The sequence below is a fragment of the Mauremys mutica genome, chromosome 8 (assembly GCF_020497125.1).
Source record: "Mauremys mutica isolate MM-2020 ecotype Southern chromosome 8, ASM2049712v1, whole genome shotgun sequence".
NCBI lineage: Eukaryota > Metazoa > Chordata > Testudines > Geoemydidae > Mauremys > Mauremys mutica.
The window spans coordinates 46,851,696-46,869,233 of NC_059079.1; positions in this window are offsets into that span (position 1 = coordinate 46,851,696).

The window sequence follows — 17,538 nt, forward strand, 5'->3', positions numbered from 1 at the left end:
ATAGAAATATAATAATATAGCTGAAATTAACATCTGGAAAAGGTGACAATAAATATGCAACGTTCATGTAGTAAAATAAAAATGGTAACACAAAATTCTATCATCTCCAAATAATCAATACTTACACATGGAAATAGATCCTTTGGCACAGCAAAGGTAATAACCAATTTTTTTCCTCGGCTTTTTAATTATCCTTCAAATTACTTTTTTGTTAATTCATTTTAATTCTTGACACTTACCCTGGGCTGATGTCTCTCTAAAATGTGGGCATGGAAAACCACCCTTTGTTCTCATTCTTAGAAGAGCAGTTTCCAGTGCCAGGTTCTCAGTTAAAAACAACTTTTAACCAAATAGCTTTATCTCCATTTTTATATCCGTTATGCTATCTGCAGTTGAGGTATAGCCCACTATTTTTCTTTTCCTTCTTTAGGAATAATTAATCAACAGATATCGGCCTGACACTTGCATCTAACTCAGATTTCAGCTGTATCATTCACCTCATTCTTAAGCCTGTTAAGAAACAGAATCCAGATCATTCCTTTATAGAGATGAAAGGCAAATAAGAGTAAAAATGTCATAAAATCTGCATTCTGAGTGGCAAAAAATAAGATCTGACTCTGGTAATACTGAGTGAGATGTGCTATCTCAGAGCATAACAACAATTAAAATAAAAGGTCATCTCAAAAAGAACAAACCTCTAGGTTCTGGAAAAATTAGTGGATCTGTAAATAGGGAAGAGGTTCTGTCACAATGGCATACCAATTCTGGATCAATGTCTAAAGACTAAATCTAACCAATAATACTTTGTATTTTGTTCAGAGATCACCATGTGCCTGCCATGTATATCTCATGCATAGAGACAGCTGTGAGGCTACCTCTTGAGTTATTAAGCCTGGATCTGAATAGGTTTCAAAGTGACCCTCAAGTTGCAGGCATAGCAGGACGTAGCACTGATAAATGAAATCATGCAGTCATTTAACAGAACCCCAATGCATTGATGGAAAATTGGCCCATCATCATTAGACCTGACTGAAAGCAGAAGCCCAGAGGCAATGAGAAATGGAGGAAGAGAAAGAATTAGACGACACTATACATCACAGTTGATATCTCATTATTATGTTCAAAACAACAGAACCCAAAGTAGCCTTTTCAGCTGTAATACAAAACTCTCATAGATTCTCTGTATTGCATTCACCATCATCACCCTGCCCACTCCAAGGCACCACCAGGAGGCATGAAAGTTCCTGCCCTCATCAAAATTGTATAAAATATAGTTATGCTCATTTCACATCACATGACATTTGTCTGAAAAGAGAACTGCAGTATCAGATACAACTGCTACGCTCTGATTTCAGCTATGCCAGTTTTAAGCAATCAGCTTGCCCTGCTTGAAGCCAGGTAACATTAGTGACATTGTCCACCAAATTTCCTGCCTGGATGGTCTTGGTACCCACTGCAGCAGCCAGATCATCTACCGTCATCTCTCTAGATGAGGGGAAAGCAAAGGATGCTGAATTCTCCATAAAGACATATCCCCACTCCCACATGGGACAGGGACTGGTTAAACATTACTGCAGTGGAGTGGCTTCCTGAACTTTCTTCCTTTGACACTTTAGAATTACATATCTTGCCCAAAGATGTGGCTACAAATGGAACATTAATAGTAAAGAACTTCCTTCATGACAGGTTGTTAAATGTACTGCCTACATTGCAGACAGCAAAACAGATAGTGACTAGTCACATATGTACAGGCTGCTGCACCTTTACTCACTCTTAGTAGTGTTTTTATGAACAAGTAGTTCAATTGATCAATGGGGCTACTCCTGGAGTAAGGTACTATTCAGTGTGAGTAAGGATGGTACAATGTAGCCCACAGCCATATGCCCTCCTCTACATATCTACACAACTGATTTTGGGCCAGATTCTGATACCCTTACTTGTGCTGGGTAGCATTTTATTCCACTGCTGCCCATATGGAGTCAGTATTCAGCTGTTTGTGAATGAAGGTACTTCTTGGCATGAATAAGGGTATCAGAGTCTTGTGCTCTGAACATAAAGTGTTCAGGTGCAGATGGCATTTCAGAGCCTACGAACCTACCAGCTGCTATCTAGATGAAAAGTGCCATCATCTGTAACTCTGGTAGTTACTAAAGCCCAACATCACATGCAAAATTATTTGTACCCTGTCTTAATACACTTTTCTCTGCTAATGTACTAGGGTATAGTGCTCTAATGACGCAGTGATGGTGGCAAAGTTTGATCTACTGTGACAAAGGAAGTGAATTTCAGTCTTTGCCCTCCCTGTGACAGTCATAATTCACATCATCTTGATCTAGTAGACATAGCTTGAACAACGCTGAAGCAGATTAATTTCAGAATCTGTTCTAGTTCAGAAAAATACTGTGTCTGCCAGTATCCATTAGCAAGTAATTAGTAGCCAAGGATCTTTATAGCTTACCATATGGAGTGAAACATTTCTATAGTAGTCTATTGGACAAATGTGTACTTAAGGATTGCTTAATATCCAAAAGTATTTCACAGTATTGTCTACCAGCTTCACAATGTGTGTTCTTTCTTGGACTAGCTGAAACATTTTCTTCCACATATTCTTCCATGCCGCATGCAGATTTTAGAAGCAAAAGCCATTGAGTCATTGTGGTCTGTTGAGCCCACATGTTTTTCCACAAATGATCACTAAAGGGTATATATTCTTATAATGCATAGAAAAATATGTGCATAACTCCCACTAACATAAATTAAAATGACTGTAAATATGTATCTTCCAGTACATGAGGAGGACATTCCCTGAAAACCGAATGTTGTAATCCTTTAGGAAATTGGTATTTATAAAAAGGTGTTTTGTTGTTTTGTTTTATTTTTTTAAATGAAAAACAGTAAATCCCCCAATCTACAACCGAGACTCATGGGCAGCAAAAATTAAGGCGATCGCTCTCTTCTTGCAATTTTGGGAGTTGCAGTACTAGCAACAGAAGTAACTACATAATTATTTAATACAATAAAAATTGCAAGGTAAATCTAACCTGTGTTCTGTGGAGGAGGGAAAGGAGAAAATAATGATGAATTGTGAGATGGGCAGAAGGCCAAATTATGAGTTAGAAGAGGAAAAATTGAGGTGCACAAGCAGGAAGATTGGTTAGCAAGAAAAGGACCTCAAAATCTAACAGCAATTGGAGTGGTTAAGGTAGGAAAGAGTAACGTAAACATTTTGAATTAGTGAGTGCAAACAGAAAGCATAAGATCTTTAGTAAAACATAAAAAGCTATTTCTAAATCTATTGTCAATTTAACTTTTGATGATTTAGTTAAATTAATACTTCTCCTTAATTTCAGCCTAGAATATTTTATGCGTGTATCTCTGAAGTCAGAGGTCATATAAAAGTGTAAGCAGGTGATCTGAAATTAGAATCTGAGGACAGCTTTCAGTCTGGCTGTAAAAAGTCTGCTTGCCCTGAGATACAATATTCTGTGCATAGATTGCTAAAGCAAAACTTAATTACTTAGGGCTGGTAGTGATGCATGAGGATGACATTGCAGGATCAGATCTTATTATTGGAAGTTCAGCTAGATTTTTTTAAATATCCTGATAAAACTACGTGGGATCCAATCCTCCCAGGTACTAAATGCATTTTACAAAGCGCTGCATGCCCGCATTCCCTATTGACTTTAACAGGAGCTGAAAGTTCTCAGCACATTACAGAATAGGGTCTCAAAAGTTTCAGATAAACTGAAAAGGCCCACTAAAAGGAAATATTTCTGATCTCTTTATAAAATGGAACACATCATATTTAGCTTTCTTGATATTAAAAACATGAACTTACTTAAAAGAATTTGCTTTTCTGCTAGTCTTCAACAAACTGTTATGGTTCAGTTAATAGGTTCCTATGAAAATGCAATTTGATACAAACTTGAACAGCACAGAAAAACAGAACTGCTGCAACAATTTGAGGGAATCTTTTTAAAACAGGTACAGAACAGTACACAAAGCTGTGTATTTTTTTTATTTTCTGTAAATAATAGACTCAATGGCAGTGGAGGATGAAATATGCTATTGAGCAATTGCTTAGATAAACAATTCATCAATTCCTACCTGTAAATTATTTGTAAACTAGTTCAGGCTTTGTCATTTGAACTTTATAGCAAGACAAGTTCTCAGTAGGCATTTGCAGTTACATTCATTTACAAAATATTTAATTTATAGAAGTAGATGGCATGCACAAAGTAGTTTTCTTCATTTATATTTCATTGAGGAAGTCATGCAGGTAAAGACACACTCAGAAGATAGTTTTATATATAGCAATCCCCATAGTCACAGAGGGCTATGCTAACATAGCACTGTCTGAAGCAAGACTCTCTCAATGGAATATCCTACAATCTATAATTAAACAGTTCAGCTACACCAGTATTCTTTAAGAAACCATAAATCTCCAGTATGCAATAGGGAGAAGGGTATAGATAAAAGAAAAATGTGTGCAAATGTTACAATTATAGCATCAGTATGTGCCTGGTGTACAGAAGACAATCACTTTGTATTATTAGACATGAAAGGTCTAACAAAGAAACCCAACTAAATAAATTAAATTTGTAATTCTATATCTGGGCAAGTAACATATAAAGCTAGTTGTGCTCCATGCATTATGTAATGCATGAATGTATTACACTACCTTCCTCCTCTTCTACCTTGCCTCTTGTTCATTTGGGGTAGGGATAACATCTTCCAATCAAGTGTATTTGTACATCTACCTCTATGAAACCTCATTCCTTATCGTGGCTCAGTGTGCTGTCCAGATTAACTAAAAAATAATCAACACAATCTTTCTAATACATAGAATATTTAGCAGATGTATGTATGTTACCCTTCCTAGAAAGAGACAGCTCCAGAGTCTGGGGCTTGTTCATAATATTGCTGTACCACTAATCTCAGGTCTGAAGAGATCATATGCTGTGAAAAATATTTAAGACTCTTAGCAAGTCTGGATCTACCACTCCAAAATATTGTCCCATTCCCTAAGTCTATAGTCAAAGGGCCCAATCCTGCAAGCTACTCCTATGAGTAACATTAATTCATTTGAATGCTTCCATTTACTTCAGTTTTATTTCTTGCTAAATGAATGCCCTCTCTTTATAAATAAACTTTTGGAGCAGGGACCATCTTTTCTTTGGACAGCATCTAGCATTATGGGGCCTTGACCCATGACTGGGGCTTCTAGGCACGACTGCAATAAAAAAAAGGTGAAATCCTAGCCCCATTTAAGTCAGTGAGAGTTTTGCCATTGACTTGAATAGGCCCATGATTTCATCCAGGAGGATCTGTACAATAGGGTGGTTAATCAAGAAATAGTCCTCGAGGAAAGAAAATAACCTCACTAAGTATTGATTCCTAACCAGTATTTGTATAATCATCAGTGTTAATTATAGAGGATGATGCTTGCTAATAGGACAACCAAGCTGATTTTTTTTCAGAAAAGTTCTCATTCTTGCTTAAATCAAACAGTTTGTGGATGTTCCTGGCACTGGAATCCCTTACATAAGGGGATGGTTCTGGTGGCCTCCTTTCCCATGACTTTTATACAGGTATGAGAATAGATATATTAAGGGACTGGGGTAAAGAGACCCTTTTCCCATCACTGTATTGCTTACAGGTACCACTGCAATACTGGTATGAATTGGGAGCTGGGTAGCCTTGGGCTTTATGACAGCAGTTTGAGTCACTCAATCAAGTGTTCAGTGCTGGACTTTAACCCAATAGCCAGTGCATTGTGTTCTTATCCAGAGGGGCATCAGCAATGTCTGCTTTCGATTTTGCTTTGAATGCCGTTATGTATTTAGCCTGAGATTTTTCAAAGTCACCTAGGGAATCTGAACACCTAATTCCCACAAATGTTAATGTTACTCAGGCTTCCAAATCCCTTTGGTAGCTTTAAAAATCTCAGCCTTTGTTTTGTTTTTAACTACAGCACCTAGAGGCCTTCAGATACAGAAGCCTACCTTGAAAATGTATTGTTATTATTACTGAAGTGTAAGATGTGTAGCTATTTACAATCATAGTTCATGGAACACGAATACTTTTTTGTGATAGTTCATGAGAACAGTATTGGACTCTTCCTATAAACTAAACAAAATGTCTGGCTCTTCTTCATGTAAAAGGAACCACAAACATATTAATTGAAGACTGATATTGTAATGATCTCCCTACATCTAGATAGCCACGCTTTCAAATTTATATTTAAATACACTTCAGAATACTTTTCACTGAACTTTTTATTTAAAGTACAAATTGTATAGCCAAAAGAATAACTGTCATTCCAGGGGCATTTATTGAGTATAAGTTGCTGATAATATAGAGACACACTAGAGTGCCCTCAAGACCTGTATAGCCTGACCTGTTCCACTGCCCCAGAAGCTAGAATACACATTGGAAAAAAAACAAAAAATGTGTTAGCAATATGACCAGCCAACTTCTTCCTCTTCCCTACATGTCTGGAGTCATTTAAGCCTCACTCCCATACATGGTAATTTGGAGGCCAAAGCCACCAGAATGGAGGTCTTATATCCCTGAACTCACTGTTTCTGTGGTCCTCAGCTCCTCATGTCAGTTCCCTGGGAGAATGCTCCACTAGAGCTGTTATGTTACGGAACCTCTCATCTACTATTCCTCTCAGAACTCCCTGTGGTGGCTTGATCCAACATCCACGCAAATCCATGGAAAGACTCCCATTGACTTTAACTGGTATTGCTTCCGGCCCATGATCCATTAACTTTCAGCAGCTTTCTCAACCCTAGCTTTGATTCTAATCGATAAAACAGAAAGGTTGCATTTGAATATTATTGACTCTAGAATACATTTTCACCTCTTCTGCTTTAATGAAATGAATTAAATGTCATCAAATTTCTTTCACAGCAATTCTTACATGACTATTTAAACTTTGAATCAATCAGATTTAGATCCAGAATTATAAGGTGAAGGGTTTGGACAAGAAATAAAGCAACTATTATCCAACTTCCTCTTTCAGCTATTGATGCATTAACATGTCCAAACACTTTTATTACTTATTCTTCTAAAAACTACCACTTTCATAATGGAGTCCATTAAATATGTTTTGTTCCCTAATGGTTTTCTTATTCCTGCTTCCCCTCAGGCTATTCCATAACCAGAGATTCAACAAGATTTCTGAAGGAGCTGTAAAACCTATCTATCTGATTTCTATCTGAATCTTTTTACTGGGGTGGTGTAAAAGCTTGGTATCAGAGAATTTATTTTGTCCCCCCTCCTCTATTTCTGTATACTTTTATTCACAGATACACATTCATATCCATAAAATATATATAGCAATGCTGCCCTAAGAGTAAACATGAGAAATTTCAGTAAGAAAGGGCTATTGAGTGCCAGATATTTACGTGGAGTCAGAATCTGTTTTACAATTAAAACTGTTCACATCTAGAACAGAGGCCTCAATTCAGCAAAACATTTAAGCACATGCTTAAATACATCCCTATTTAGCAAAGCACTTCTGCATGTACTTATCTTTAAGTCACCATTGATATCAATGGGACTAAAGCACATGACATGACATGTCATGTGCTTAAGTACTTTGCTGAATAGCACTGCTGATTCAAGGTCTATCTGAAAAAAATTGTGCTGCTAGGTTCTCACATACTATTCTTGGCTTCACAGGACAGCAAGAGATACTGCTTAGATTGTGACTAGCTGTGGTAAGGAAAGCAGGGGTTATTTACTCCTGCAAGTGGTAGCTAGAAAGGAGAGTAGATATTTGGTTAAATGATGGACCTATAACTATTTTTAATGGAGATGCACCAAAGGAAGTGGAGACATTTCATTACAATACATGAATTGCTAACAAAGTTATATGTATGACAGGTGACTTTAACATAGTCTTATCCCCACATGGCCGGGGGGGGGGGGGGAGGAGGTGAGGAAATCTCACACCAGCACTTAGACAGCTGTTACACAAAAGACCTAAATAAGGTCTGTTTTGGGCCCCTCTCATCCACAGGGAGAAAAATATCCAAGGAGCAGAAATAATTTCCATTCTTTTCTGCAAGGCACATTACTTTTTCATACCTAGATTTCCTTTTATCTCCTCAGCTGCAAACCTCAATAAGTCTCATCTTGAGAGAATTAACAGTTTCATCAACCAAAGGGCAAGAAAACAAAATTCTGCCAAGGAAAAATATTAATTACTTCTTTTATAAACCTTGCTATGATGCTAATTAAACAGTGGCAAATGAAACACTCTGAGATGCTGCCACAGCTGAAAGGAGTGGTAAAAGTATAAAAGTCTCTGCCAAACTCAAGAAGAGAAGAAATATCAAAATCAAAGTCTGGGAAGAACATAATCTCAGTGTTTTACAAAAGCTCACACTAAACCTGGAAGAGCTGCAATCCCAGGAGAGGTTAACAGAAAAATTCAAATGGATAACTTTTTATTATTTGTATTGTGGTAACACATAGGCATCCCAGTCATGGATCAGGACCCCGGTGTGTAGGTGCTGTCCTTTTATAAGCATACTCATGCAGGGGAGCAATCCTGTATCCCCCCTCACACCTGCAGAACCTATCCAGACCTTCGGCACTGCACACCTGCCCCCAGATCAGGTGGGTGGGGAGTGGGTAGCACCTTAGTTTTTTTCCACAACATATCGCCCAGCACAACTGCACTGTCAGACTTTGCTGCTGGTATAGCTCAGCAGTAAATTATTATCCCCTGGAGCAACAGAAAGGAACTGGGCATGGTTCAAATCCTTTGTTGCTGGGGTGGCCTATCTCTGCATCATTCATTGACACAGGGGATGTGGCAAAGCCACTATTAAGCACAATATTAAAATAGAAATGGAATGTCTGCTGTGGTTAAACTTTGTAAATAAGAATCCTTTTTGTCCAGACAACTTAAAGACAGCATAAAATCAAACTACTACAGGAACCCAGGCTGAAAACAAAATTCAGAATAAAGCCCTCGAGGAAAGCCAAACATGACTTTTCTTCAAAATTCTAAGCATCTGCATTTAAAGATGAGCTTGAATCAGCAGGATTCCACACCATATATAGAATCTAAAATGCCCTGATCTCTGAGAAGACACCAGAAGTTAGTTAGCTACTGCAGCAGCCATTACAGTTTAGGGAAAGGTACATCAATGCACAGGAAAAATTAGAAAAAAAACTGGTTCCCTTTACAAGTATAACTTTTCTCCCGGGGATGGGTCAGTTCAAACTGGAAAAAAAAGCTGGTAGAACAAAATATGAGTTCAAGGAAATGGAAAGCCACAGTAGTTCCTATGGTTGCAGAATAGATACATCAGTTTTTGCATGTGAAAGAAATATATAAATTAAAGGGAAAATTATTTCTTCACATCAGCCATGTAGCCCAGATAGGAGAATTTTGTCCTACATGATGTGTATTAAAACTAATGAATATGGGCTCATTTGGATCCCTTCTGTGGATTAATAATGGTCTAAATATAATACTCACTGCAAACATGGAGTCAAACTGAGCAGCACTTCATTAAAATTAAAGGAGTTGCACCATCTTATAACAAGCGGTTTGTCCCAGAGTGTTCTGATGTCCATCTGAGAGGATGAAGCCTCTGTGAAGCTACCTATTTACTGAGACAAGTTTTTATGACTAACTACTGATATTATATTTATTAAAATGATTTTTAATTTACTTCTGGGTGGGGTCTGTGGTTTAGTGGATAGATCTCTGGGCTTGTACTCAGGAGAGTTCAGTTTTACTCCTGGTTCTACCACTGTTAAAAAAAGGCTGACTTGAGCCACTTAAAACTTGCCTGGGGTTGGGGAGGGGGGCAGAGGGAGAATGCTTCATATACCCTTGAACAGTCTACCTGTACCTTTGGTCTAAGCAAGCGGCAGTAAGCAAGCACTGCAAGCCCATTCCCCTATCCCTCTCAGAGCACCTGAGTAAGGACTGGGTGGAGATGGAAACGGGGAGTGTTGGCTCCACTCACTAACATGCCAGCCAGTACAGCTGAGCTGGTGTGGGGATTGCCATCACTTGCCATCATAGCAGAAGCAGGGCTGTCGCTGCAACATAATGACTCATGGGGCTATTCATGGGGTCATACAACTTACACACATTGATTAGGGCTGTGCCCAAAATCAGTCTTACTCATTGTTAACAAAGGAGAAGAGATGGGATTGGAAGAAAACTATAGGCCATATTGTACCAGGAATTTTAACTAGAACATGCCATTAAAATACCCTCACTTGAGGTGACTTGTCATCCAACACCTTGCTGTTTTACATTGGGACCATGCCTTAATTATCTTGTTAACAAAAAACAACAACATTGTTTGCATGTCTTTAAATGAGTATAGCTACACCTCTAATATAAAATTGACAGGTGAGTGAAAACAGCTACCAGTTATTTGAGTCAATTATTAGCTTTGAAGGAACAAGTCATAAAAACTCAGCACAAACAAAAATAACCTCCAATTTAAAGAGGAAATGGCATGTCTATGTTGAATTCTTCACTCATCTTCTGCCACTTCTGATTGACAATATTACATTTGCAGCATTCAGTAATCACTTTTGAAGGTGTGCACACTTGATGGCTTTGGGATGTCATATTGAAAGAACAAGCTTTATTATTCTTCTCATCAATGGGAGCTACAGGGTGTCTGTCACACCTCATTTATATGTGTTGAGTAAATAAACTGTAGCAAATGAAAACTACTATTGTTTATAAATCTGGACAGATGTTAAGTGGCTTAAACAGGTCACCCCTGCCGGTATTTCACATAAGAGGTTCTTCAGGCTTTTAAAAAATCTGATGAAACCATACTCTGAAATAGCTGCATTTACATAGATATTGTATTTATATTGTGCATGCATGGAATAAAAACTGGTGTTAAGTAAAGGGTTGACTTGTACATGTACAAGGAGGTTCAGCATTAAGGCTCCCTGTGAAATCATTACTTATCCAGCTGTGCCTCCTGCAGGCATAGCAGATCACAATCAATGCAAGTGTTCTCATCATTCTGAAACAGCAGAAGACCATGACTGTGTAGACAGAGTCAGATGACAAAGATGAATTTATTTATTTATTGATTGATTTTTTAAGCATTGTGCATTCAAATCAGAAATGGAAGATATGTCAGTGTGGGATGAGTCTTCCAACCTTATTCACATTGAGTAGCACTTCACTTTGCAGTGATCCCACTGAGTTAATAACAACACTAATTTAATAATGCTGAACACTTCTATAGCACTTTTCATCCAAGGATCTCACAGTGCTTTACATAAGAAGGTGAAGTATCATTAGCCTCCTTTTACAGCTGGCAGATAATGCCTAGAAAAGTGACTTGCTTTGCAGAAGTTCTCACAGTGTGCCAGTGGCAAAGCCAGGAATGGTGCCTAGGCCTCTGGATTCCTAAGGACCTTTCCAGTGGTTCTTGCAGCCTCCTAAGCAAGATAAATTTAGAGTTCAGGTACTAATCACAAGGTAAGCTGAACCCTAAACTGACTACATTTACTGGACAGGTGTAGAAGTTGTCTTTCTACATGTTATAGCCCTTTCAAGCAAATTGTCAGTAATGGCCCTGTTAATAAATATCATCAGAAAGCCTATGAAACTTCTTGGGACTACCACATTAATTCCCATTAATTTCAAAAAGATTCCTACCCTTTGATAGCCCTTAAGCAGAATCTTCTTGTCGATGTTGGAGTCTTTATGTGATTGTTATTAGTTAGTGCCTAGAGACCACATCCCCATTGTGCTAGGTACAGTACAAACACCCACCACAGGGACTAATATGCCTCACCATGGGCTCAGCTGTGTCCCTGGGATATGGCCCACATTAGAGGGATGATGCACTGCTTCTTATCTTCCTGCATGTGCCTTTCTCCAGAGGAGGAAACATTTTCTATTAGTTTAAACCTCAGCCAATTACTATTGGAATTCGGCTGCATTGGGTGGGATGTTGAAGTCTGCCCATTATCCATCCTTACCTGCAGTAAAATAGGAGTAAGTAGGTATGAACTGCCTGCTTAGCTATGCATGTCCAACTTCAAGGTACAAGTATCTCATGCAGGGGAAATGGGGGTGGGGGAAGGGTTCTTAATTCCCCTTTTGCCCCTCTGTGAGTGTACAACCAGAGTCAAAATCTAGACAAAATTGGACATGGCACAAAAGCCATGTGATATTTTACTCTACACAAAATATAACCTTTTATTTCCTGTTTGTCTCTTGTTTATGTAGAAACATACTTTCTTCCTTTTCTGATTTAAAAAAGATAAACTGGTTATAGGATCATAATAATAGTGGACTATACAGTGTCATTGTAATATTGCAATAAATTACAGGGATTTATAAGTTGTGTTCTCCTTCAGTCCGGTCATCCATACAAAGTAATAAGAAGAAAAGCACAGCACATATATAAAAATAATAATGAGAAAGCCATCCATGAAAACAAAACAAACCAACCAACCCCCCTGATTGCTGGTGTTGTCACCACAAATATTTAGCCTGTAATCTGCCACTTGCAGCAGCTTTTCAAAAAATCATAATTTAGCCTTAAAAAATGAAGCTACTAAACAAACTGCAATAAGGTGCCAATACCCCCAAAATGACTGGACCATTCTATACAATGCATGGAGGATGGGAAGGAGAGCAGAGGAAGGGGACAAGAAAAGGAAAGCTACTGGAGAGGAAGTGAAGGAAAACAGAAGAGATGAAGAAGAGGACAAAGAAAGTGGGAAAAGGAACAACAGAGCAGAACCGGCTAAGAACGAAATGGTGTCTGCAGGAGACAGTGCTTTGTGGAGTGCAAACTGGTCCTGAATTTAAATGAACTTGACAGTTCAGGAACACTTAGGAAAAATAAGCTAAATTAAAGTATGAATTTAAAGTGCATTAAACTCTACTATGGATGTTCTCATTGAAAAGTAAAAGTGGCCTTAGTTCACTTTAGCTTAATTCACTAACCTAACTAAAGTTTGGTCTACACTTCAAACTTCTATTAGCATAGTTATGTCAGTCAGAAGTGTGAGAAAAATCCACCCCCTCTGCCTCACATAACTATGCCAAAAATCCCACAATGTAGACACAGCTATGCCAGCAGAAGAGTGCTTCTGTTGACATAGCTAATGTGGTTCATGAAGGTGGTGTTCCTATGCTAGTGGGTTATGCTGGCATAGGTTTAGAAGTGTAGATGTAGCCTGATGCCACTTTAGTAATGCACTTCCACTAATATACCTCCAGTTAATTCAATTTACCTGTCTGGGTGAATAAACCCTCATAGCGCACTTGGTTAGTTCCTTGAGAAGATCAGGATGTGTTGAAGGAGGAACCTAATAAAATGAGGGAATTCCAGCTGGGAGTTCATTCTCTCATTCTCTGATGAAACACATGGTGTGTGGTGTTTCAGGAACAGGAAAAGTGTGGCTCTGTACTATCCAGGCTATGCCTAAGAATTTGCTGTCCTTAGGAAATTCCATAATGTTTAAACTTGACTTTTAACATTTAATTTTGCTGACACAATGCTGAATGGTCCATGTAGACAAGGACAAGTCACATTCAGAATCATATCAGTCATCAACACATTCTACCGGGAACAGGGTTTACCTATGACTAGCTAGCATGATGCTGACCAGGAACTGTCCTTGTCTATAGAGACCAGTCAGTCACAGTTAGCACCATGTTACCTCGATTGTTAAAACTGTATTTAAATGTGATGCAATTTCCTAATGAAGACAAGGTACAATAGAGCCTCAAATGTAATAATATGCTGTGGCAACAACAAAAAATTCTTTGTTAAGCTGGAGTAAAGCACTTGAATACAACACAAAATGTGCATAAGAATTATTTTAAGCTTGAGATGGTTGTAACGATAGTAATGTATGTACAAAATCCTGTACTCATAGTACAGGCAAATCTCACATTATTTCCTTGAGCAAAAGCTGACAGATAGGGTCCAATCTGAACTTTGATCTCATAGATGCATCCAATATCTTCAGTGAAACACAGCCATGTGATATAGAATTCAGAGTACCAAATGCTCTAATAACAATTTTATTAGCACCCAAGAGTAACCTAATTTTTTTTCGAGAACAGAAACTCTATTTTTAAAATAGGAATTACAGCCCGGGAATATCTGCAGTCAGAAATGGTAAGCTAAATCTAAAGCTCCAGCCTTGCAAAGTCTACGTATGTGCTTAACTTTCAGGCACTGGAAACTAGATCCTCCACAGGTGTAAATTGGCATGGCTCCTTTAATTTTGACTCAGTTGACAATGAGGCTATCTCAGATGATTAAATCAGTGTACTCGTATGTGTAAGTGTTACTTCAATGGAACTACTCACAGTGCATAAACCTAACCATATGCATAAGAATCCAGGCCTAAAATACACACTGAAGAATTAAGAATGATTTTCTTTCCCAAAATAAATAAAAAGGCCAACATTTTTTTCAAAAATCATGTAACCAAAAAGCTGGTTTTATATTTAATATTCGTTATGTGCAACGCTGCAAACACACATATTTAATTATACTATTCAAAGAAAATGCAGTTTATGAAAGAGATGAAGAAAAAAGAATCTGCCATATTCTTTGTAAAACACTTGATGTTTCGAATAGCAACAAAGCAGCAGCTGTAAGTTATGATCAAAATATTTTTACAAAACTACATATTTCAGAACCATGTCATTTCAAAATCAACCTCTTAAGAAGCTAATTACTTACTGCTTTAGCTATCCATTAGCGAGTCAAGAGCTTTTCTCATAGAAACTAGATTTCTCTAATTTTTAATTCAATTTACATGTTTGCATCTAATATACATAATGATAATCTGTGGTATAAAGGCTCAATTGGTATGAGTTTCGGATTACCACATTAGTTAGGAGTGGTAAAACCATTAGTGAGTTATACACAGATCCTTAAGAACTAGCATTCATATACCTTTATATCACACCGTCAAGTCTTCTGCATGTAATAGATGGTTTGATTTTTTTAATTTTAATTTGCTCGGCACTAGGTTTGCATCTGTTTATCTGTAAAGAAGTCAGTTACTGTGGACAAGATTTTTAGAATTGATTCATGATTTTTGACTGCCCAACTTGAGACCCTTAAAGGGGCCTGATTTTCAAAGAACAGGGTGTCAAAAATCCTGAAAATCAGAACCCTTCAAGGTGTCTCAAGATGAAGATTAAAAAAACGAGACACTCCAAAATCACTAGATACCTTCAAAAATGTTAGGTGTTCAGATACTCAGAGATAAACACAGTCTAAGAATCTATATAGAATAGAATCAAATGTTTGGCCATTGACTCCACGTATATATGGGCCATTTATAAAAATGACTAGAAATCATTTTCTTATATAAAAAGAGCAAATTTGAAAATCCATTAGCATGGGTCCTTCTGATGCTACAGGTTAGCTCTTGGGCCCATCAGGAGGACAGGTCTCTCCCAACGTCAATTCTACAAAGCTCCCATACCTAGCTTTGTGGGGCTGTGAGAAACTTAACTGTAAAACTAATATTTTAAGTATAGAAAAGCTGTTAGTAACCGAGGATTGAATCTGGTACTACCTGGTAATAAAATTTCCAGCATCTGAGCTCCAAGACCTTAAAAAAGCAGGATTTTAAACAGCTGAACTTGTAGCTCCCATTGCCATTTACAGTAACATCTCTCCCTCTGTCAAACATGCTGTTCTTTGCTGTAAGGGTAGAGCTGTCGCTGGAGGAAGTTCTGCTGTGGTACTGTGAGCTCCCCTGCTCTCCCAATGTGGTTCTTTTTGTCTTTCCAGTCTCTTGATTTCTCTTTGTCTTCCAGGCCCCCAGCTCTCTGATAAAGCAATGGTGCTTATAATTCCTTTGGACTGTTTTGGTTGTCATATCATCTTCAATGAACTGTTAGAGGAGACTAATAATATCAGCACAGCATGTCTTTACTACACTTTACATGTAAAATTGTATTGAGTACAATGCCAAAAAAAACCAAAAACAAACAAACTTGTGACACTATTTCTGCATTTTCTTCTCTTTTTATTAACAAGACCAATGAGTATACCTTCCCCTCAGTGCATGTATTCCAGGGTCTGCCACTGACCTGCTGGGTGACCATGGGCATGCCACTTCCCCTCTCTGTGCCTCTGTTTCCCAGTCTGTAAAATGGGGTTAATGATACTGACCACCTCTGTAAAACACTTTGAGATCTACTAATAAAAAGTGCTATATGAGTCAGGTATTATTATTATATTATTATGCACACACAGGCTAATATTTTGGTCCTATTAAAGTCAATAGCAAAACTCAGACTGAATTCAACAAAGCCTGGATTTCACTCACATGTTAGGCTCTCCCATGCCCTATTTTAATAAATCACCTTAGCATAGAAGCTCATGAAGACAAAATAACAACTTAATGTGTGTCTTTGAAGATAAGAGTGGATTACAAAACATTATAAACAATTGTGATGAATCAGCATCTTGTATTCTTTGTAACATGGGAATGTTTGTCAACATCAGTTATTTGCCACTAGGTCTCTGTGGGTGGGATACAGTGGTTTCAGTGAATGCAACATGAGCATCCCAAGGCAATTTTATCCAAAATGAGGCTCTTTCTTCCAAAAAAGCCATTTGTATGAGCTTCATGCTCTGTCATCTGTCTTCTCATTAAGAACCCATGAACTTTGCTTAGAGCAGTGCTTTTTGCAGGACTTTGCATCTGAGGATTTTGTTCAAAAGAATATGTAGGATTTAATTAGGAAGCTGACCTTCTCTGATTTTAAACAGCATGAAATAGATGATTCCCTAGATATGCCTTAAAATGATGCAATTTTCCCTTAAATATTTTTTATTTTTCCAAGAATCCTGCTCACTGCAGGATATAGTACCTACAGGGTGAATTAATGAGAAATTCCATTAAGCCCATATACAGGGAAATCTTTTAATCTGTTCTACACTGAGAGGTGCCACTTTATTTTATTTTTCATATGCAAATAAATAAATAAATAAATAAATCTCCATCTGGCTTGGAAAAAGTCATGTCCTATTCAGTCATTTTAATGCAATAAATGCCATATTACTGCAATAAACATAGTTTATAAGAAAGCACATTTATATAAAAATGATGTAAAAATCAATTATATACTAAAAAATCAATGGTGGTTCACAGAACATAGCACGTTTTAGTAGCTGAACATTTGTTCTTTACTAATCTGCTGTGTATAAGCATTTTGTTGCTCCTTGCACTGAATTCATAATGGGTTCTATTATGCTTTTAAAGCACAGACTATTTTTGGGTTGAGGTGCATTTGCAAAGACGTATCACCCAGCAAGAGCTGCAGGAGGCATTGTCCCTGATGCACTTTGGAGATGTAACATGCACCATTCCACCACTCTTGGAGAGGGCATTATTCATTCCCCTCTGAGCCTAGTCTGAACTGCTAACCCGTGGGAGGAAGGCAGGGCCCTGGTGGACTGACCCACTCCAACACCCTCTTTGCTCTCCTTAGAGCTACTGTCTGTGATCTTTACATCTGCT